Genomic DNA, 22,745 nt, shown 5'->3' with positions numbered 1-22,745 from the left:
CAGGGACAACAACCACTAGGAAGAACTTTGTGGTTAGTGCCTGCAGCTATCCAAAGGGCCTGACCACACATTGTCCAGATGTCAACATCTCAGAGGACATGGGCTCCAGGAGGTGAGGAAGAAAGTCTAGGCCCAGAATGTCTGCATCCTGGGCTAAACTTTCATAGCCCCTGGGCAGAGCTAAGACATCCCAGACTTGGATTCAGGCTAGAATTGAATGGTTTCTACTCCTACTGGAAGGCAAAAGTGGAAACTGAATGGTTGTATCCTGAAAATCAGTTATTTACAGGAATAGAAACTGAAACCTTACCCCACCAATGTTCCCCTCCCTGTGGAGCTGAGGCAGGCAGCCAGACTGAAATCTACAAACAGCCGAGCAGTGAGCAGGGGCAGCACAATAACTCTACTGTGAAGTGAAGAAAGAAAACCCAGGAAGACTGAACTCTCCTTTCTAGCTCCTCTCCTCTCCTTCTCTATTCATTCTTCCTCAGAAGAATCCAGCTCTCCACAAGTGACTTCTGCCTTCTGGAGCCACCTGGGACTGGATTCCAGTTTGGGAAGATTGCAGAGGCAATTGCCTCTGTCTGAGGGCAGCAAATTTTCCCCAGGGAGGAACTGATATCCCAGGAGAACTTCTGACATCTCCTCACAGCCACCTCTCTGCAGCAGGTAAGAGAATGTCTCCTAAGTGCAGCTTGCTAATAACTCTGCTCATAGAATGACATTAAAGGTGGATCCTTTACATCAGAGCAAGAGAGTTTCAAATCAGGCTTACTACACTCAGGGTGTGTTCGTAGCAGAGCCTCTCTCTGATGTCCTTTGGTGACCACACACACCCTAATATTTTTGGTGTTTCCAAAACATCTAACCTTCCAGTGCATAAGCAACATTCTTTTCACTTACCTACAAATTTCTGGCATTGTGGGTCTCATAAAGAAATAGCATGTGTTGTGCCACCCTCACTGTCTTAAAATCTAAGCTAGACACTCTTCACTCTCCCCATGAAATTATAATCAGCCAAAGGCAATATCTAAAGGAACCTGGAATTATGACAACCTATGAACTCTTTACCTGGACCACCCAAGTAATGGGAATCTGAGGTTGGGTTTAGCATTATATGTGAGTGACCTTTTTGCCTGATTTAATTCAAATGTTTTATCTTCATGAGAAACTAGCTCTATTGCTGGACACCAACTCAATCTTTTTGGGGTACAATAATGAGGTTGGAGCTTTTCAAACACCATCTTCCCAGAGTATGCCAGGTCCAGTACTGTACCAATAATCCTAGAGAGGGTTGTCACCCTTTTGGGGAATTAATCAGCACATTGATTTTTCCCTCAGTTTCCTGATGATTTTAAAATGAGCAGCAATGCAAAAGTTTGGGCCCACATTAGGATCTATGTTCAGAAAAGTCCTTGATGCTTCAGATTCGTTTCTAGTCAAGTTTGGTTCCCACATCTCTGTGAGTCCCTTTGATGAGAGCTCAAGGATAGGTAGATGAGGCATGAATTACACAGAACTCTGCATAAGGGTTTACAAATAAGTAGTTTTTTTATTCCATACTTATTAAACATCTAAATCCCATAGAAAAAAATATTTTTTTCTGGGATATTAACCTATTGTGTATATTATATATTTTTCCACTTAATTATAAAAACAGAATTTAAGGTGTTTTGAGTCCATATGAAGATCTGTGATTGAACTCAAGACAAGTCAGGGGAAGTAATTCAGGGGCTACTGCCCACTTCAGTTATTTATGGTTTCAGCCCAGTGGTATATCTGACAAGAACATTAATCCTATCATAGACCCACAGTAGAGCAAACTTACATGGAGGCAAAATACATAGCTGCCCACAGCTGATTTGTCAAGACTAGAATTCACATAGAAGATTGTCTGGGGACTTCAGGGTAATTGAGGGCTCCTAGAAACTCTCACATCCCTCAAAAAGGTTACCCTGGTTGAAAAGGAGAAACATAGGATTTGAAAAAGGCTTGGGTTTTAAAGGAGTGGTTGTTGTAGGGACATATGAGGCAAGGCACCAAAGATAGCAGAAACAGTTTGATTTAGCTGCAGCCAGGCTCAGAGGGCACAGTTTTGCTGTAATCAATCCCCTGAATCCTGAGTTCAGGTAGTTTCAGAGTTTTATACCAAGCACGTAAGGGGAGGGTCTCAGAAGTTCATAGTCTGCAGAAGTTCACATAAAAGCAGCTTTTTCTTTCACTGTTTTGGGCAAGTTAACCCTTCAAGGATAGCACCTGAGAAGGGGAGAACTTCTTCTCCCCTTTCTTTCCTCCTCCTGCCAGTTGTTACCATGGAGCCCAGTTGTAACTTATCTTAAAATTGTAGACATTTGGGGCTGGGGATGTGGCTCAAGCAGTAATGCGCTCGCCTGGCATGCGTGTGGCCCGGGTTTGATCCTCAGCACCACAAACAAACAAAGATGTTGTGTCCGCCGAAAAAAACTAAAAAATAAATATTAAAAAAAATTCTCTCTCTCTCTCTCTCTCTTAAAAAAATATGTAGACATCTCTGTGAATCCCCAGATGAATGCCAGAGGCCTTGTTTGCACATTTCTACAAACGACTATACTGGATATGTTTGTAAAAAACTAGTAGGGGGGTGCCCAGCACCTGGAGTTCTGGTATCTTTTCAGCCAGTGGCCAAATAAACAGGGCAACATGGAAATAGAAAGTTTATCTACATTGAACTCTTTTGCAAAGACTCTTTTGCTGACAGTCCTAAAATCATCTATGGTGAAGATTTCTGGAGAATCCCAGTTAACATTTTTCTGTGGAGAAAGGGGGTGCCACTTCATGGTATCCTTAGGAAATTGAGAGTGAAAATACTTCATGTTTCCTATTTTTTAAAACCACTTCAATTATGTCTTCTTCTTCCTTTATTACTTACCTTGTGAGTAAAGCTCATAATATTTCTAATGCAGCAAATATGAATTGTAAACCTGACCAATGAAAGGTAAAAAAAAAAGAGTTTCACTTGAGGCAAGACATTACCAGACAACACAGAGATTTTTTTTTTCTGATAAACCCTTCCAATCAGTGAGTTTCTTCCATGTGTATGTAGTTCAGAGCTCCACTTTCCTGGCTTCCAACAAGATATGTTCCTGTATTAACTAGCCCACCACAAACCACTGCCCCTTTGTACAACTGAGGATACCTTCACTCCCTGTAGGCTTTCCTCTGGCACCTCAAGTCCATCACAACTAACCTTGAGAAGGACTCCAAAACTTTCTGTGGTCACACACCTCACATGCTTGGCAGTTCCCAACTCAGACATGATGGATAAAGTTGGCCTTTTCTATCATTCCTCTTTTCTCTAAACTCTTGGCATCTCTCTAATCATTTCATTCAAAATATCCTTCTAATGGAGAAAAAGTTCCTAAAACAGGCTCTGAGAAATGGGAATGTTTTCTGGACATATCTCTTACAAGTGCAAACCAGTGAGTTTAATTAAGAGTGGGTGAAGATATGGGGTGAAAGAAAACAACATGATATCCATTTTATTCAAGTATTACTAAAAGCATATCCAGGGAGGTGTAAATGACAATTGATCACATAAGTGGAACAATGTCTCTGGCCCACTCCCTGCCAGGCTATAGTTTTGGGTTTCCTTCTGTGTGAAGTGTGCTGGCTGAAAAATACAGTGAAAATCACACAACACAGAAGCAATTTTTTAAAAATGAGAGCAGGACAACTCTACAACCTTAGGGGTTCTGATTCCACACTGGAAGGTGAGAGAGAGTGAAGAGCCCCATTTGCTTTATTTTTACATGGGGCCTTCAAATTATTTCAATGGAATGTTCTTTTGTCAAATAAGGTAGGAAGGAGGCTGTCCAAGCCCAATGATAACACCTAAGTCCAGAGCAGCCTCGCAGCCAAACAAACACTGAGATTACCATGTGCTTTGCGTAACAAGCCACAAAATGACTCACAATTGCCAGACCATAATCTCCTTGGCTCCAAGGCCGAATAGAGACTATTCAGATAGTTCAGGTGTGGGATCCCCCACAAATGTCCTCACAGGCACAGCCTGTTCTTGCAATACAGTGATCATCAGTCCAGGGGTTAGAGATTCTATATTGACCAGGACAGGTCTCTCTATGCAGACAGAAACATAGAATCACTCTCTGGTCTAATTTTAGATTATCCATTTCTTACTTTGTAATTGAGACATATCTATAAAATACTTCTTCATCCATAATCTGAAAAAATAATATCACTTATCTAATAGGGTTTGAGATTGATTAAGACAGACATACAAAGGACAAGCACAGAGAACTCAGACACAGAACTTTAATACACCATGGTTAAATTTGGAGGGATAAAGAAGATTCAGAGTAATATCTTCCTCAAAAATCATAATAAGACCAGAGATCCTTCAGCAAGAGAGCTTAAAACCTTACTGAGAGGTACACATGGACTGTATTCTGAAACTCACACACAAACTCTGAGAGATGGGTACCATGACTGCCTCAATGCACAGGGCAGAAAAGGGGGGCTTTAGGAATTTGTCCACATTGCACAGGGCCAAACTGGTCCTCAAACTCAGGAGATCTCAACTCATTCCTTCCAAGGGAAGGGTGAATGCAGCCTTTGGGCCATATAAGCAGCATCTGAAAAAACATGAGAACAGTGTAGGGCTGCAGGCAGAACCCAAGCCAGGAAAGGATCAAGGGGAAGGAGATGTGCCCATGGAAGGTATGGAGCACAGAAACCTACACAGTGGGACATGCAGGTGATTGAGAAACATCTCCCACAGACCATGGCCTTCTGGAGTGGAAACCTGGGCAATTCAGTATGAGGAAAAGACTCCAACCATTTCATGAGACCACATAGACAGGTCTGTCAAGGAGCCCCTTTTAGAAGAGAAATGCTATGTGGAGTTTTAAAACTTTTAAACTTTGAATTCATAGACAAATAAGGAAATAAATCCACCTTTATGTATGCCTATAAAGCACCAATCTAAAAACCATAAATAAATAGAAGGAAGGAAAGTAGAGGAAAGGAAATTGGGGAGGGAGAAAAAGAGGGAAGGAAGAAACACTGGGGACTGAAATGAAGCACATTTTTATATTTCTTGCATGTATGATTATGTCAAAATGAGCCCACTCTTATGTATAACTCTAATGCACCAATAAAAACTTTTTTAAAAAGGAAGAAAGAAATTATAAAGGGAAAATATCACAAAAATCACTCACAATTGTTTAATTGTAAAAGTTCATCAAGTAGGAATAATGTGTATGTTGTAACCTTGAGTAGAATGCTTTGTAATGACAAACTATCTTTGCCAATCCTGCCCCATGAAATGCTGCCAATGTAATTGCAATTATTCAGCCAAAAAGAGAAATTTACATTCATAGAAATTTAATATCAACATTATTAACAATAACAATATTATTAAATAATAATATACATACTAACTTAAAAAAATGAGATTAATTGGAAAACTATTGAAGTTGATGAGAGAAAAATTTATATTCCTTGTGCCATTATACTTAAATTTACTGCAATTTTTAAAGAAAAAATGATTGTGTCCAGAAGAAAGAAAAAAATTATAGTGTAATTAAAATAACTAAATAAATGCTGACACATAAAAGCCCAATGAAGACTCACAGGTTCTTAGGAATGAATTACTTGGTATGGAGATCTGGCACAAGCTGACAACTGCCCTGCTAGCATTCCCATTGGTCAGTCCTGACAACCAGTCAGAGTCAGGTAAGGATGGGCTTCCAGCTGAGTGATCTGTGTGGCAGTCCATTGATCATTGGAATCATTTCTGGATATATCTCTTACAAGTGCAAACCAGTGAGTTTAATTAAGAGTGGGTGAAGATATGGGGTGAAAAAAACCACATGATATTCATTTTATTCAAGTATTACTAAAGGCATAATCAGGGAAGTGCAAATGACAATTGATCACATAAGTGGAACAATGTCTCTGGCCCACTCCCTTCCAAGCTATAAGGATCAAGTCTTCTGGTGTCCACAGTCATGACTTGGAGTTCAGTATTGGCACAAGAGCTTCAGAGAAAACTTCAAGGTCTCCCCTTGAAGATTGCTCTGAAAGAAGGCTTAGCTTGCTCTGTTTTTAATTGAAGGTATTTACTATAGGCTTGATTGTAGATCTGAAACCCTGGGGAAAGGATATTATGTCTCACAATTTCTGTGCATCCCTGAGTGTGACCATCCTAACTCCATGCAATTCTATATCTGTAGGTTACTCAACACTCATCAACATGGCAGAGGCTCCACTGTCTCCTAACACCATGTTTTCTTCTTCTTATGCAGCAGTATTTTATCTATGGATATCATAAGGGACATTGAGAAGGCCTGGAAAGAAGGGAAGTTGCTGGAAGTAGTCTCTGTGGTCAGGAAGACTGCAGAGACAGTGTCCAGAATGCCAGTAAGTATTGCTGTGACTGGGGAGTCAGGCAATGGTATGTCATCCTTCATCAATGCACTGCGGAAGCTGCAACATGAGGATGAGGCCTCAGCTCCCATTGGGGTAGTGAAGACTACCCAGACAAGAGGAAGCTATTCTTCTTTCCACTTTCCCAATGTGGTGCTGTGGGACCTGCCTGGCATGGAGACTACTGCTCAAAGTCTGGAGAACTATCTGAATGAAATGCAGTTCAGCCAATATGACCTCTTTATCATCATTGCATCTGAGCAGTTCAGCATGAATCATGTAAAGCTTGCCAAAGCCATTGAGGGGATGGGAAAGAGGTTCTATGTTGTCTGGACTAAGCTGGACAGGGATTTCAGCACAAGTGCTCTCTCAAATGAAAAGATATTGCAGAATATACAAGAGAATATCAAGGAAAATCTTCAGAATGAGGGTGTGAAGGAACCCCCCACATTCCTTGTATCCAACTTTGACCCTTCATTGCATGACTTCCCAAAGCTTAGGAACACATTGAGAATAGACATCTCCAAAATCAGGTGCCATAGTGCCCAAAAGATCATTTTCCTTATCTGTGAAAACATCATTAATGAAAGTGTGACCTCCCTGCTGAATAAAATAGACACAGGGGGTTTTCAGGATGTTCTTGGCATCCAGGATCCAAATAATTTGGGTGATTGTCTGAAATCCTACAGATTTTTCTTTGGTGTGGATGATAAATCTCTCAAGCAGGTGGCACAGAGCATAGGAAAGTCAGTTGAAGAGTACACAAACATTGTGAAGTCCCAGGATGCAGAGACTTACCACCAAGAGAGCTCGACATTGTCTTGGATAGGAAACATTACAGTCTTTTACTTATGTATAGGTCTTAGCTACATCCCGTACTATGGTAACTCAGCTGCCAAGTACCTTAACTACATGGAGCAGAGACGCTTGCTTGAATCAGTTGCTAAGGACACCAAGACCATCCTTAGGAAAGTCCTGGAAGACTTCATCAACCTTGATGAAGTACATTAACAGGCTCCTTCTTGGGGAAAGTATGAACATCTGAAGCCCTCTTCTCATTTGTGTGCCCTTACTGTCACTCAACCCTTTCAATCCCATGGATGTAAGAGGAATTTCTTTCTTCTAATTGCAGTGTTACATATATTTTGCATGTGTTCCTTGTGATGGTTAATCTTGATTTTCCTCTTGGTTGGATTAAGAGAAGCCTAGAAAATCAGTAAATCACAATTCTGGGTATGTCTGTGAGGGTATTTCCAGAAATAATTGGTGTGAGGGACAGAAAACTGAGTAAGATGCACACTGAATGTGGATGGCAATGTCCAATAGATTAGAGTCCAAATGGAGCAAAAGCCAAAGGTGGAACATATGCAAGCTTCAGTCTTCTTCAACAAGTGCACCTTTGCTGCTTTCATCACCTGGGAATGTTAGACTCCAGGTTATTTGGTTTTTTCAATATGAACTCATACCAAAAACTCTCCAGGGAGTCTCTAGGCAGTGAGCCTTGGACTGGGGCTGCATCTTTGGTCCCTTTTGTTCTGAGTCTTCCAGGTTCTTGGACAGAACATCTACTGGTTTCTCTGGCTATCCAGCATACAGATGACCATTAAGGGACTATTCAGCCTCTGATCTTACACATAAAACATGATAAGATAATCTAATAAATCCCCCTTTATATTATATATACATATGTATTTTGTGTGTGTATGTGTGTGTGCACATACACATCCTATTGATTCTGTTCCTCTAGAGAAACCTAATTAATACATTCCCCCTTAACACCTAAAGTTAATATTATTTCTGTTTGAGACCTATTTGTCTTTCTATTTTCCTTTCTTCTTACCTGTTATTCCCTGGAATAGAGAAAAGAGCTTCCCTTCAGAAATGATTAAGCATGTGTTTTTAGACATTCTCTGAAAAGCATTTCTGGTAGAGCTAGGATTCCAAGGCTAATCTGGCTGCCTATAAAGCCCTGTTCTTCATCATCATCTCCTCAGAAGATGCCCAAACCTTCTATGTATAAAAAGGATATGGGAGGGGCTGGGGTTGTGGCTCAGCAGTAGGGTACTCACCTAGCATGTGTGAAGCCCTGGGGTCGATCCTGAGCACGACATAAAAATAAATTAATAAAAAAATAGGTATAAAAAGGATATGGGAGATGAATTCAAGTATCATTGTAAGTGGGATTCACAAGCCATTGAATGGAAAGGCAACCTGACAATTCTAAGTATGACTGTCCCATCAAAGTTGGATCTAGTTATAGCTCCCTCTCATTCTCATGTCAGACCTGGATTTTTGTTGGTCCTGAGTGCACAACACACCTCCATTCAGACACTCCCTCTGCTCCAGACACAAACTGACTCCTATCACTTTTCCCCAGAGCTTTTCCCTTTCTTTTCTCACTCAGTTCATCCGTTTTACTATTTATCAATAGTGTTAGATGTTCTCCTAGGATCCTCCTCTCCCCTCATTTCCAGATTTCACTGATGACCAAGTGCTGTCAATTCAATCTCTTTAACATATTTCAGTTCCTTGCCCTAAGTTAGAATTCCTAAGTTAGACACCATTTAAATAAATTACTAATAGGGCTGGGGATGTGGCTCAAGCGGTAGTGCGCTTGCCTGGCATGCGTGCGGCCCGGGTTCGATCCTCGGCACCACATACCAACAAGGATGTTGTGTCCGCTGAGAACTAAAAAATAAATATTAAAAAAATAAAATAAATTACTAATAAAGATTTAGGCTTACTTTATATGTTAGTTATAAGAATAGAAAAGACTAAGAATTTTCAGCCACAGAAGAGTTGACATGATAATGAGAAAAATTCTACCTTAAGTTCAAATATCCACCTAATTTTTCTTTTGTGAATATGATTCTGCTCCTGGTAAAAGTTTACAAAGGAAGCACAGGAAGTTTTTTTTGTCATTTTTATACTGCTTGGAAAGAAATTTCTCAAGTTATCACACATCATCTCCATCTTCCCTTTCCACTTTCTACTCAATTGTACCCAGAATAACTTCCTGCTTCCAAGCTCACATTTCTCCTTTCTGCCTCTGGTTCTTGCCTGTCCATCCCCAATTCCATCTGTCATCTCTCACCATGCTTGGTTTCATACCATTATTTCCAATAATAGCAAACTGACTATATCATCCAATTACACCTGTTTTAAGCTTCTAAATCCTTGCCTTGAATACTTTCAAACTCATGCTTTGCACCCAGAACAATTCCCAGCCATAAGACAAGCTCTGGAAAACAATTTCTCAGATACTCCCATCCTGCCTGGAATACAGAAGATGGCACACAAACTAAATAGCACCACCTTTACCCCTTATTAAGTGATTAAATTAAATTAATAACATTCAGAAACATACTTCAGATAATGTGAATGTTTATTAGGGTCGCATTGTAGAGTTACTTTGGTTAATAGTGTGAGGGAAGGCTGGGGGTATAACTAAATGGTAGAGCACTTGCCTAGCAGCAGGATGCCATGGCTTTGATATCCAGAACCAAAAAAAAAGATAATTAACTAATTAATTTAATATCAAAAGAGAGGGAAATTATATTAGTTAATATAAACATCAAACTGAATCATTGTCACTAACATAAATAGCTTAAGAGTTCCTAAGTTAGACACCATCTAAATAAGTTAATAATAATGATCTAGGTTTATTTTATATGTTAGTCATAAGAATAGAATGGACTAAGAATTTTTAGCCAAAGCAGAGTTAAAGCTGATAATGAGAAAAAAATCTACTTTAAGTTTAAATATCCACCTTATCTTTCTCTTGTGAATGGAATTCTGCTCCTGGTAAAATGTGGGGACAAGTGCATGGAGTACTTCATATATGGTATATATTGAGGGCATCTGAGTGGCAGGCCACTCCCCTCTGGCTAGGCGCATGAGAGGCAGACCACTTACCCCCATAGGCACAGCCCTGGGTGTAAGGCCATGTATTTCAGTCCTAGCACTTGCTCCATGGCCCGTTCCTAGATTGGTTGCAGCAAGGACAGTTAGCAGAAATTGCATTGGTGACTGCCTGTAATTTGCTTAGCTACTGCCTGAGTATATATCGTGGTAACTATGCAATAAAATCAAACCTGCTTCCTGCTTGGTCTCTAGAGGTCTTGATTAGCGACTCTGCAGCCACATTCTCCTCCACCTTGTTCTGAGGTACTCCTTGCTGGATGAGAGAAAGCCCATGCAGCTGGTGCCCTGGCAGGGATCTGAGATAAGCCTATAAGACAGGGTGTGGCCCCTCATAGAGCGTTGAGGAAAGTGCTGCACACTTTCTTAGATACCAGAGGTTTAACCCTGAATAAGAAAGAAGCCCAGGGATGTGGCTCAAGCGGTAGCGCGCTTGCCTGGTATGCATGGCCTGGGTTCAATCCTATGCACCATATACAAACAAAGATGTGTCTGCTGAAAACTAAAAAATAAATATTAAAATTCTCTCTCTTAAAAAAAAATAAAATAAAAAAGCCCGGAAGTTCTGGGATGTTGTGATTGATACCAGTCCATGGATAAATGCTGCTGTTTTTGATCCTAGGATATGGGACAAGATAATGGCAAGTGTGTAAAAAGCTGAAATGAGACAGGGGTATACTTTACCACTACATTTTTTTTTCTATTGTGACAGCCATTCAGCAAAGTTTAAGAGGTCCTCCAACAGATCCCTTGTCTATTGCAGCAGATCCCATATAATGATGGCCCTGAGGGAAGAAGAGGATATGAAAGACAGGCTAGGGGAAAAAAATGTGGTGATGTGAATCTACTTCAAAGCAAGAAACCACAACAGATACAGGAGGGAGAGAGGCAGGAAACAGTATTGCTGGCCTTCATGGTGCAGGAAGATGTGACCACAAATAGTGCAAGTGCACCTTCTACTGACAAGCAAAAATTATATCCTTCCCTGAGTCAATGATAATTGCCTACTTATGAGGCAACACCAAAGCCAGCAAGGGACTATGACAGCTTAGAAATGGCCAGGCTGCCAGATAAGCCCAAGCCATAGTCTCCCAGAACCCATTCCAGGAGGCCAGAGATCCTTTTGAAGATCTATGTAAGATAAGAGAAAAAGTGGGGTAAGGGAATATAAGCCTTCACAGTCAACACAGACCCCACACCACAGTGCCCTGTCACTTGTTATTCACATGCATTGAGTACCCTGAAAGGGTTAAAAAGGCAGTAAAAGAGGATTCACCCAGGGGGACATTTGCAGAGCAAATGCTTGAATTACTTAGTCTCAAACTTACTTGCCCTCAAGACTAGAAAGACCTAGCCAGAGCCACTCTTCAGCCTGCAACATTTTTGAAGTTTAAGGCATTCTTCCATGATAAATGTGAACTGCAGGGGGAATCATCACCACAACACAAATGTTAACCTCCCAGCTGAATGCTTGCAGAGAGAGGAAATCTACTGTTCCCTTGCAGTACAGGCTACAGGCCCATGAAATTATTTTGATCAGGTGCAACTCTGGGCTCTAAGAGCCTGGAGGAAGTTACCATCTGGGGGAGGTATAGTTTCTATACAAGACTTAAGGAAGAAAGACACTGAGGACATGCCACAGTTTATTGACAGAATAAACAAGGTGGTAGAAGAGAAGGTGTCTCATGAAGAAGCTAATTTTTTTTTTTAAAAAGCATAAAGCAGGAGTGGCACCAGTACACAATGGCACACTATGTGACTGAATTTTGGCCACCCTGGATACAGGGACACAAGCAGCTTAAGCCTCTCTGCTGGCCTCAATCATGGCAGTTGCATAAAAGCAGAACTAAGGAGGCTTGCAGGCAGCTAGTCAGAGACTGCAAAAAATGGGCACCTTTTCTCCCCATTGACCTTTTACAATCTGCTGGAGCGAATCCCTAGAGTTAAAATCTAATGCTTTATGGCAAATGAATGTATTATTATGCTCCTTTTGGAAATTTAACATATATTCATGTGATTATTGATATCTACTCAGGCTGTGTAATGGCCACAGCCTCCACAGGAGAAACCACAAAAAAGTACATTTCCCAGTTATTAAAATGGGCTAGCCTATACTAGCAAGACATTGCAAGCAATTTTCAATTATTTGCATATATAGTACTTAACTGGGATCCCCTAAAACACTTAGACTCAAGGCATCATAGAAAGAACACACAAAAAATTAAAGGCAATGCTACAAAACAAAGGGAGAAAACTATACCAAGTCCCTTCATGATGCCTTGAAAATAATTTTATTACTTTAAATTTTCTTTCAATTTCAAAATTTTCTACAGAAATAGCAGCCCATAAGCATTATGCTCCTCCCATGGGGCCCTCCCATCTACCTTGGTCTCATGGAAGGATCTCATAACAAATGCATGGGATGGTCTGGGGTCCCTCCTACCCATGGGTGAGGGTTTGCATATGTTAACAGGAGCCTCACCCCATCTGAGTGCCTGCCAGAAAGTCAAGCCCTGGATCCCCAGAACCACCAACCAAGAAGATGAAAGAACTAACTTTGGAGGAAAAACCTCGCAAAGAACTCAATAACACAAATGGAAACTAACCTGGGGTGATATTAAAGATCTTGCTGACCAAGCCATGAGATTGGTCCCTTTGGATGGTGGCAATATCATCCCTGGGCCTATGATTGTGGTCCTATTGTGTGCAGTGCTCACTGCTAACAGTGAAGCCTCCCATGAGTAAATTGAGCTTTGGTCACTAGGCCACATTTAGCAGTTGCTAATTGGGAAGGAGCTTTACCTAAGCTCTTCTCTAATAATTCCAACATTATTGATCCTGAGTTATCCATCCAGGAGGTAACTGTATCCTATGATACCAGCATTTCCATACCTAATCTGCCCATTTGTTTCTCCATAGTAGATAATAAAACCCATAATACAGACAGTCCCCTCTGCTTTGCTCTTGTCAATGAAACTATTGTAGATAACTATAATAAGTCATATGTTGGGTTGTCTCTCACTGACCTTAGAGATATAATTATTGCTACCTATAGCCATAGACTCCCCCATGGCAAATGCAAGAAACCCTTGCATCCAATATGCCCAACAATGCTTTTTGGAAAGCCCCCCCCTCAGATAATGATAGCATCCCATGGAATCAATGTGTCACAGCCATACGTTATCTCCTTCAGAGGAATTTCTCTTGGGAAGAACAACATCTGTGCACCTGGGCAGGCACAGGTCCCTGGAATGTAACTAATGTGCCCCAAAACCACATAGGCTACTGAAGTCCTTGCTACATGGGGCAAGCTCTTGCCAACCATTATGCAGGAAATCAGAATGGCATTACGGCTATCATGCCAATATTGCCAGCTGCCAGAACCAATAATTGGGCAGCAGCTGGCCAGATGAATGGGTCTATATTGAGTTCAGACCCTGACCATGGATTTGCCTTTTTCCAAATTATACCCATACCCACTATGCACAAGCTAGTGTAATGCCACCCTTTGCCATGCTAATAATCAATGATAATGATGGCATAAATATCATTCATACAGAGATCCCTTGTACAGTTAATATATCCTGCTGGCTCACAGATTGTCTAACCCCTACTATGAAAGCTAAATATATTTATCCTCAGAGTGCCCCCAGCAATCTGGCTTCCAGTGAACCTGTCAGGATAGTGGAGGAGTCCATGTACATGGAGATGAAGAATCTTCTGAATGAGATCCTATACTGAATTAGGCATGCAATTAGCCTCATCATTGCTGGAATTATTGCCCCGGTATGTATACATTCTGGCCACTGGTGTGGTCAATTGGTCACTCTGCTACCTCAGTCATGGGCGGTAGAGATGTGGAGTCAACACACAGACACTGGGAGCTGGTGATAATGCTGGCTGGTGACAACCTCAGTTGATGTCCAGCAGCCTGTTTAATGTAGAAGTGATTATAATTGATATAGAATGCACCTTTCAATCATACATAAGCAACCAGGTTATACAACATCTAGAAACCAATCATCTTTTGATTCATGTAGCTGTACTATGAGGAAGCTCTAAGTATTGCTATGCAGTGGAAGGCAGTCTGGAAGGATCTTTGTCCTTAGGGGAGGGGGCCTTAGGAGTTTTGTCAGAGAGCTAAACAAAGCCAATTTCCACTTCTGAATTCAGAGGAAAGACAGAAGCCCAGACTCCTAGAGAAATTAAAAGCAAGTTCTGCTGCCCAGGGGCCATTATTAGTTGAGCCAGTCAAACTTACAAGCCCGGTATAAACAATGAAGGTTTATCACTTCCTAAGAACACCTGTAAGTCAGAAAAGGTGATAAACCTGACAAATCCATACACACACCAACATCATGACCCAAGAATTATAAATACTCAGGAAATCATGATACCATGAAAAAAAAAATGTTCAAAGCTCCAAAAACGGGCCCCAAAGAATGGGAGATTTTTGAAATGTCAAACAATAATTCAGAGTGATCCTCTTTTAAAACTTCTGTAAATTTTAAGAATGTACTAATAAAAAAATTAAATGAAATTTGGGAAATAATACATGAACAAAATTAGAAGTTTGATAAGGAAACAGACATATTTTTTTAAAAGCCTAGAAATCCTAGAGATGAATAATACAATAGTACAATACAATCTTCAACAGCCAGTTTAATCAAGCTCAGGAAAGTATACAAGCTCAAAGACAGAACATCTAAAATAATACAATCAGAGTAACAAAAAGAAAAAAAATAAGAAGAATAAAGAGGGAGCGCAGAGCTGAGACCTGCTGCAGAGGTGAAACCACACGGAGTTCTGGCAGCACAGAAACACAGGGTTACTGATCTTTCAGGGCTGCAGTGGGTCAGACTGCGACCTGCGTCACCACAGGGCACTGGTCTGAGGACCAAATTCTGGACATAGCATAGGAACAGAACAGCCTAGCTCCCTCCACCTCATTGGACACCCCAGCTTGGAAACGGGAGGTCACCATCTTGGAAAATCTATCTCATCAACTTTTGGCAGGTGTAGCAGACAGTGCAATTGGCTTCTGAACAGGAGTGTGACTCCCAGTGCCTCCTCTACTCAGCTGTGATAACTCAAAACCTTTCTTGCCAACTCTCAGTCGGCATGGCTATCAGAGGGAAAACAACAGAACAGGTTACTGATTTCCAACTCCCCTCTCCACAGCTGTGATGACGTGCTGACTACCCAACACAGAGATAGTGCTCAGTTGATCAGCAGTGCGGGGTGGCCAGGGTACCACCCACCTAGAGCGAACCCAGAGCTGTGGTCAAGAGATCCATCAATTGGGGACTGGTGGGCAGGAGAGGGGAGGGGGATAGAGACCAGGAGCAAACCAAAGAGACTGGGATTGGAGAGGCACCCAGCAGGTGAGGGAGAGCCGCCTCACATGTATTGCTTCCACCACCTTGAGGGCAGAGACTCAACCTGGAATGCACAATGCCACCTACTGGAAGTGGAAAAAAAACCAGAATTCTAAGAGTGCATTTTATTTCTTTTTTTCTTTTTTCTTCTTTCCTTTTTTCTTTTTATCTTTTTCTTCTCTCTTTTCCTCTCTCTCTTTTCATTCCTTTCTCCCGATCTCTTCCCACCTTTTTTTCTTCTGCTTTTCATTTTACTTTTCTTCCTCCTTCTCTTCCCCTCTCAACCTCCCAAGTGTTACTATTCTACTATGTATAATTTACTAAATGCAAATAGGTGTTTGTTTCTATGATTCTTATGGTCCTAACACATACCTAACTACCCTAAAATATCTCCTGTCTATTCTCCTGCTAATAACCCCCTTCATTAGAGTTCTCCTCCAAATTAGGTAAGATTTATTAGCCCCATACCCTCACATCTTTCCCCCTTAACATAAAGTCATATGCCCGACCCTGACTTTTCTATATGCCTCCAGAAACTTTATGCCTTTTATAAGGCTAATAATATATTTTAAATTATAATTGAATCCAACATCTCTAGACATAGAGACTAACTATAAATATATTAATAACAAAAACTTGCTCATAGATGATGTATAGTTGATATTGGAAACTGTTTACATTGTCTCCCATCACAAAGGAGAGATCAATACAAATCTATAGGTGAAAAAAACAATAACATACAGTAAGGCAGAGCTGGAAAGAAACATGAGCAACATGAAAAAAACAAGAAAAGAAAGAACCACAAACAATGAAGAACTATTCAAAATTAGAGGAGATAAAAGCTACATCAGAAAGAATGTCAGGTAACGATTTCAGAATATACATGATTCACATGATCTGGAGTCTCAAGGAAGACTTTAGACAGCAAATGCAGACAATGAAAGATCACTTTGATAATGAATTACATAAACAAATCCAAGAAGCAAAAGATAACTCTACAAGGAGATAGAGGTTATAAAAAATAGAAATCCTGGAAATGAAAGAAATAATAAACCAAATTAAAAACTCAAATGAGAGTATCACCAGCAGAGTAGAACACTTAGAAGAAAGAACATCAGACAATGAAGACAAAGTATATCATCTCAAAAAGAACGTAGACAGATCAGAGAGACTGATAAGAAACCATGAGCAGAACATCCAAGAAATTTGGGATAGCATAAAGAGAACAAATTTAAGAGTTATAGGGATAGAGGAAGGTATAGAGGTCCAAACCAAAGAAATGAGTAATCTTTTCAATTAAATAATATTAAAAAACTTTCCAGACATGAAGAAGGAAACAGAAATCCAAACCCTAGAAGCCTACAGGACGCTGAATGTACAAAACCACAAGAGATCCCCACCAAGACACATTATAATGAAAATGTCCAATGTACAGAACAAGGAGAGAATTTTAAAAGCTGCAAAAGAAAGGAGGCAGATTACATTTAGGGGTAAACCAATTAGGTTAATGGCTGATTTTTCATCACAAATGCTGAAAGCTAGAAGATCCTGGAACAACGTATTTCAAATGCTGAAAGATAATGGGTTCCAACCAACAATCTTGTATCCAGCAAAATTAAGCTTCAGATGAAATAAAAATCTTCATGATAAAAAAAATTAAAAGAATTCACAGCTAGAAAACCAGCTCTGCAAAGCATCCTAGGCAAAACATTACATGAAGAGGAAATGAAAACAATAATGAAAATCAACAGTGGGAAGTAGTACAGTAAAGAGAAAAACTAATCAAAGGAAAAACAAATCAAGTTAAATAACAAAAATAAACAAACATGGCTGGAAATACAAACCATATCTCAATAGAAACCCTAAATGTTAATGGCTTAAACTCACCAATCAAAAGACATAGGCTAGTAGACTGTATTTTAAAAAAAAAAAGATCCAACAATATTCTGCCTACAGAAGACTCATCTGATAGGAAAAGACATACACAGACTGAAGGTGAAAGGCTGGGGGGAAAAATCATGCCACGCACATGGACTTCGGAAGCAAGCAGGGGTGGCTATACTCATATCAAATAAAATTGACTTCAAGCCTAAATTAATCAAACGGGATAAAGAAGGACACTATATACTGTTAAAGGGAACCATTCACCAATAAGACATAAAAATTATCAATTTATATGCCCCAAACAATGGTGCTGCTATGTTCATAAAACAAACTCTCCTCAAGTTCAAGGGACAAATTGACCACAACACAATAATTATGGGTGACTTCAACACACCTCTCTCACCACTGGACAGATCTTCCAAACAAAAGTTGAATAAAGAAACTATAGAACTCAACAACACAATTAATAACCTAGACTTAACTGACATATATAGGATATATCAACCATCAGCAAGTGGATATACTTTTTTCTCAGTAGCACATAAAACCTTCTCAAAAATAGACCATATATTATGCCATAGGGCAACTCTTAGCAATTATAAAGGAGTAGAGATAATACCATGCATCTTATCTGATCATAATGGAATGAAACTGGAAATCAATGATAAAGGAAAGAGGGAAAAACCATACATCACTTGGAGAATGAACAATATGTTACCGAACGATCAATGGGTTACAGAAGATCTCAAGGAGGAAATTAAAAAGTTCATTGAGATAAATGAAAACACAGATACAACATATTGCAATCTATGGGACACAATGAAAACAGTTCTAAGAGGAAACTTAATTTCTTGGAGTTCATTCCTCAAAACAAAGGATAAACCAACAAATAAATGATCTCACACTTCATCTCAAAGCCTTTGAAAAAAGAAGAGTGAAACAACAGCAAATGTAGTAGAAGGCAAGAAATAATTAAAATCAGAGCTGAAATCAATGAAATTGAAATAAAAGAAAAAATTGAAAAAATTGACAAAACTAAAAGTTGGTTCTTCGAAAAAATAAATAAGATCGACAGACCCTTAGCTATGCTAACAAAGAGAAGAAGAGAGAGAACTCAAATTACTAGCATACAGGATGAAAAAGGCAATTTCACAACAGACACTACAGAAATACAGATGATAATTAGAAATTATTTAGAAACCTTATACGCCAATAAAATAGAAGATAGTGAAAGCATCAATAAATTTCATATGATCATATGATCATATGATCATATGATTTCATATAAGTCATATGATCTTCCCAGATTGAGTCAAGAGGATATACACAACTTAAACAGACCAATATCAATTGAGGAAATAGAAGAAGCCATCAAAAGACTACCAATCAAGAAAAGCCCAGGACCGGATGGGTATACAGCAGAGTTTTACAAAACCTTTAAAGAAGAATTAATACCAATTCTTTTCAAGCTATTTCACGAAATAGAAAAAGAAGGAGTACTTCCAAATTCATTCTATGAGGCCAACATCACCCTGATTCCTAAACCAGATAAGGACACTTAAAAGAAAGAAAACTACAGACCAATATCTCTAATGAACATAGATGCAAAATTCCTCAATAAAATTCTGGCAAATTGGATACAAAAACATATCAAAAAGATCATGCACCATGGTCAGGTAGGATTCATCCCTGGGATGCAAGGCTGGTTCAATATATGGAAATCAATAAATGTAATCCACTACATCAATAGACTTAAAGATAAAAACTATATGATCATCTCGATAGATGCAGAAAAAGCATTCAACAAAATACAGCATCCCTTTATGTTCAAAACATTAGAAAAACTAGGGATAACAGGAACTTACCTCAACATTGTAAAAGCTATTTATGCTAAACCTCAGACTAGCATCATTCTAAAAGGAGAAAAATTGAAGGCATTCCCTCTAAAATCTGGAACAAGACAGGGATGCCCTCTCTCACCACTCCTAGTCAACATAGTTCTTGAAACACTGGCCAGCAATAAGACAGACGATAGAAATTAAAGGCATAAAAATAGGAAAAGAAGAACTGAAATTAGCACTATTTGCAGAAGACATGATCCTATACCTAACGGACCCAAAAGGTTCTACCAAAAAACTTCTAGAACTAGTAAATGAATTCAGCAAAGTCTCAGGAAATAAAATCAACACTCATAAGTCTAAGGCATTCCTGTACATCAGTGACAAACCTTTTGAAAGGGAAATCAGGACAACCACCCCATTCACAATATCCTCAAAAAAAAAATAAAATATTTGGGAATCAACCTAACAAAAGAGGTGAAAGATCTTTACAACGAAAACTATAGAACCCTAAAGAGGGAAATAGAAGAAGACCTTAGAAGATGGAAAGAAATACCTTGTTCATGGATAGGCAGAATTAACATCATTAAAATGGCCATACTACCAAAAGTTCTCTATAGGTTTAATGCAATGCCAATCAAAATCCCAATGGCATTCCTCACAGAAATAGAAAAAGCAATTCTGAAATTCATCTGGAGAAATAAAAGACCCAGAATAGCTAAAGTAATTCTAAGCAGGAAGAGTGAAACAGGTGGTATTGCTATACCAGATCTTAAACTATACTACAGAGCAATAGTAACAAAAACAGCATGGTACTGGCACCAAATCAGGCAGGTAGACCAATGGTACAGAATATAGGACACAGAGACCAATCCACAAAATTACAACTACCTAATATTAGACAAAGGTGCTAAAATTATGCAATGGAGAAAGGATAGCATCTTCAACAAATGGTACTGGAAGAACTGGAAATCCATATGCAACAAAATGAAATTGAATCCCTTTCTCTCACCATGCACAAAAGTCAACTCAAAATGGATCAAAGAGCCAGGAATCAAACCAGAGACTCTGCGTCTAATACAAAATAAAGTTGGCCCTAATTTTCATCACGTGGGGGCAGGCCCCAAATTCCTTAATAAGACACCTATAGCACAAGAGTTAAAACCAAGAATCAACAAATGGGACGAATTCAAACTAAAAAGTTTTTTCTCAGAAACAGAAATAATATGTGAGGTGAATAGGGAGTCTACATCCTGGGAACAAATTTTAACCCCTCACACATCAGATAGAGCTCTAATCTCTAGAGTATACAAAGAACTCAAAAAGTTAAACAACAAAAAAAAACAAATAACCCAATCAACAAATGGGCCAAGGACCATTCTCAGAAGAGGATATACAATCAATCAACAAATAAATGAAAAAATTCTCACCATCTCTAGCAATCAGAGAAATGCAAATTAAAGCTACTCTCAGATACCATCTCACTCCAGTAAGAATTGCAGCCATTATGAAGTCAAACAACAACAAGTGATGGCCAGGATGCGGGGAAAAAGGTATACTCATACATTCCTGGTGGGACTACAAATTGGTGCAGCCAATTGGGAAAGGAGTATGGAGATTCCTTGGAAAACTGGGAATGGAACCACCATTTGACACAGCTATTCCTCTTCTCAGACTATACCCAAAAGACCTAAAAATGGCATACTACAGGGACACAGCCACATCAATGTTTATAACAGCACAATTCACTATAGCTAGACTGTGGAACCAACCTAGATGCCCTTCAATGGATGAATGGATAAAAAAATGTGGCATTTATACTGAATGGAATATTACTCAGCACTAAAAAATAACAAGATCATGGCATTTGCAGGGAAATGTATGGCATTAGAGCAGAATATGTTAAGTGAAGTTAGCCAATCCCCCCCAAAAAATAATGCTGAATGCCTTCTCTGATATAAGAGGAGTGACTCAAAATGGGATAGAGAGGAAGAGCATGAGAAGAAGATTACCTCTAGATAGGGAAGAGAGGTGAGAGGGAAAGGAAGGGAGAAGGGGAATTGCATGGAAGATGGAAGGAGACCCTCATCATTATACAGAATACATGTATGACGATGTGAGGGAAAAATAAAAAGAAATGTGTCACATTAGATTAGGTAGAGTGAAGTAATGGAGGGGAGGGGAGGGGAGGGGAGGGGAAGGGGAAAATGGAAGGTCAGCAGAATAAAATAGACATTATTATTGCTTTGGGTATATACGTGACTGCATGACCAATGTGATTCTATAACATGTACACTCAGAAAAATGAGAAATTGTACCCATCTGATTCAAGTGTGATGTGTCAAGATCATTGTACTGTCATGTGTAACTAATTAAAACAAATAAAAAATAAAACTCATAAAAAGTAATTTAATACCTTAAAATTATAAGAAAAATATGGTCCTTTTAATAAATGAAGAAAAAATGAAAAAAAAAGAATCCACCTGTCAGTTTCTCAAGTTCATTCATTGTCCTTACCTATTTTAAATCCATAAAAGCTTCACAAAGCCTACATTATCCTTCACAACAAATGTTCCCTCCCTTTTGATTGATAGTATCATCTCATGCAGTAAGTTTTGTTAAGGCTATAAATTCTACATTATTATATATTAAAATTAATAATGAAGAACAAATAAATGGAAGGTGGTGTTTGAGACATTTCTGTTCAAGAAATGATAATAAAACCATAATTTCTATTTGTAAAGATGTCATTTAACTATTAGTGAATTCACAAAAGAATCATAATAAACAAATTCAACAAAATCAAATTTATTTTGTTTTCTTTTAACTCATAGTTAAAGAGTCTTTTTCAAAAACATTTTGAGGCTATAGCCTCAGATTTTGTGTATATATTTTTTTAATTTATTTTTATTTATAATAATTTCTATGACATGTTTTCCACTTTGTGAATATATAACATTTCATTTATGAATTTCCTATCAATGAACATTTCAGTTTGGAGCTCTTTACAATATTTTATTCCCACTTTATATCAGTGCTGCTATTAACATCCATGCACATTTATTTGTATTCATCTGTGTATAAAATTTTGCAAGCCACCAAGGAGTGAAATTGCTTCAACATGTCTTTTTTTGTTGTTGTTTGGGTTTGAGTTTTGGTTTAAATATTGCACAAAAGGAAAAGAATGCATTGCAAAACAAACTAGCCTAAGATATCTTGTTCTTAATATATTTTTTTTTCATTTCCATTAGTATTTCAGGTTTATATAGGACTGACCTATCTCTTATGCCTCAAATGT

The 22,745-nt window shown here is 38.9% G+C and overlaps 1 pseudogene across 1 annotated transcript; it reads left to right on the top strand.

Annotated features, from left to right (window-relative positions):
* Positions 1–6,253: 6,253 nt before the first annotated feature.
* Positions 6,254–8,993, top strand: LOC308641026 (immunity-related GTPase family M protein-like; annotated as a pseudogene). Its single transcript has one exon. The product of its transcript is annotated as an immunity-related GTPase family M protein-like (transcript).
* The last annotated feature ends 13,752 nt before the right edge of the window (positions 8,994–22,745 follow it).

The sequence above is a fragment of the Spermophilus citellus genome (genome assembly GCF_964194105.1).
Source record: "Spermophilus citellus genome assembly, chromosome: 1".
NCBI lineage: Eukaryota > Metazoa > Chordata > Mammalia > Rodentia > Sciuridae > Spermophilus > Spermophilus citellus.
Note: the sequence above shows the minus strand (reverse complement) of the source record. Positions and strands in the feature narration are given on the sequence as shown.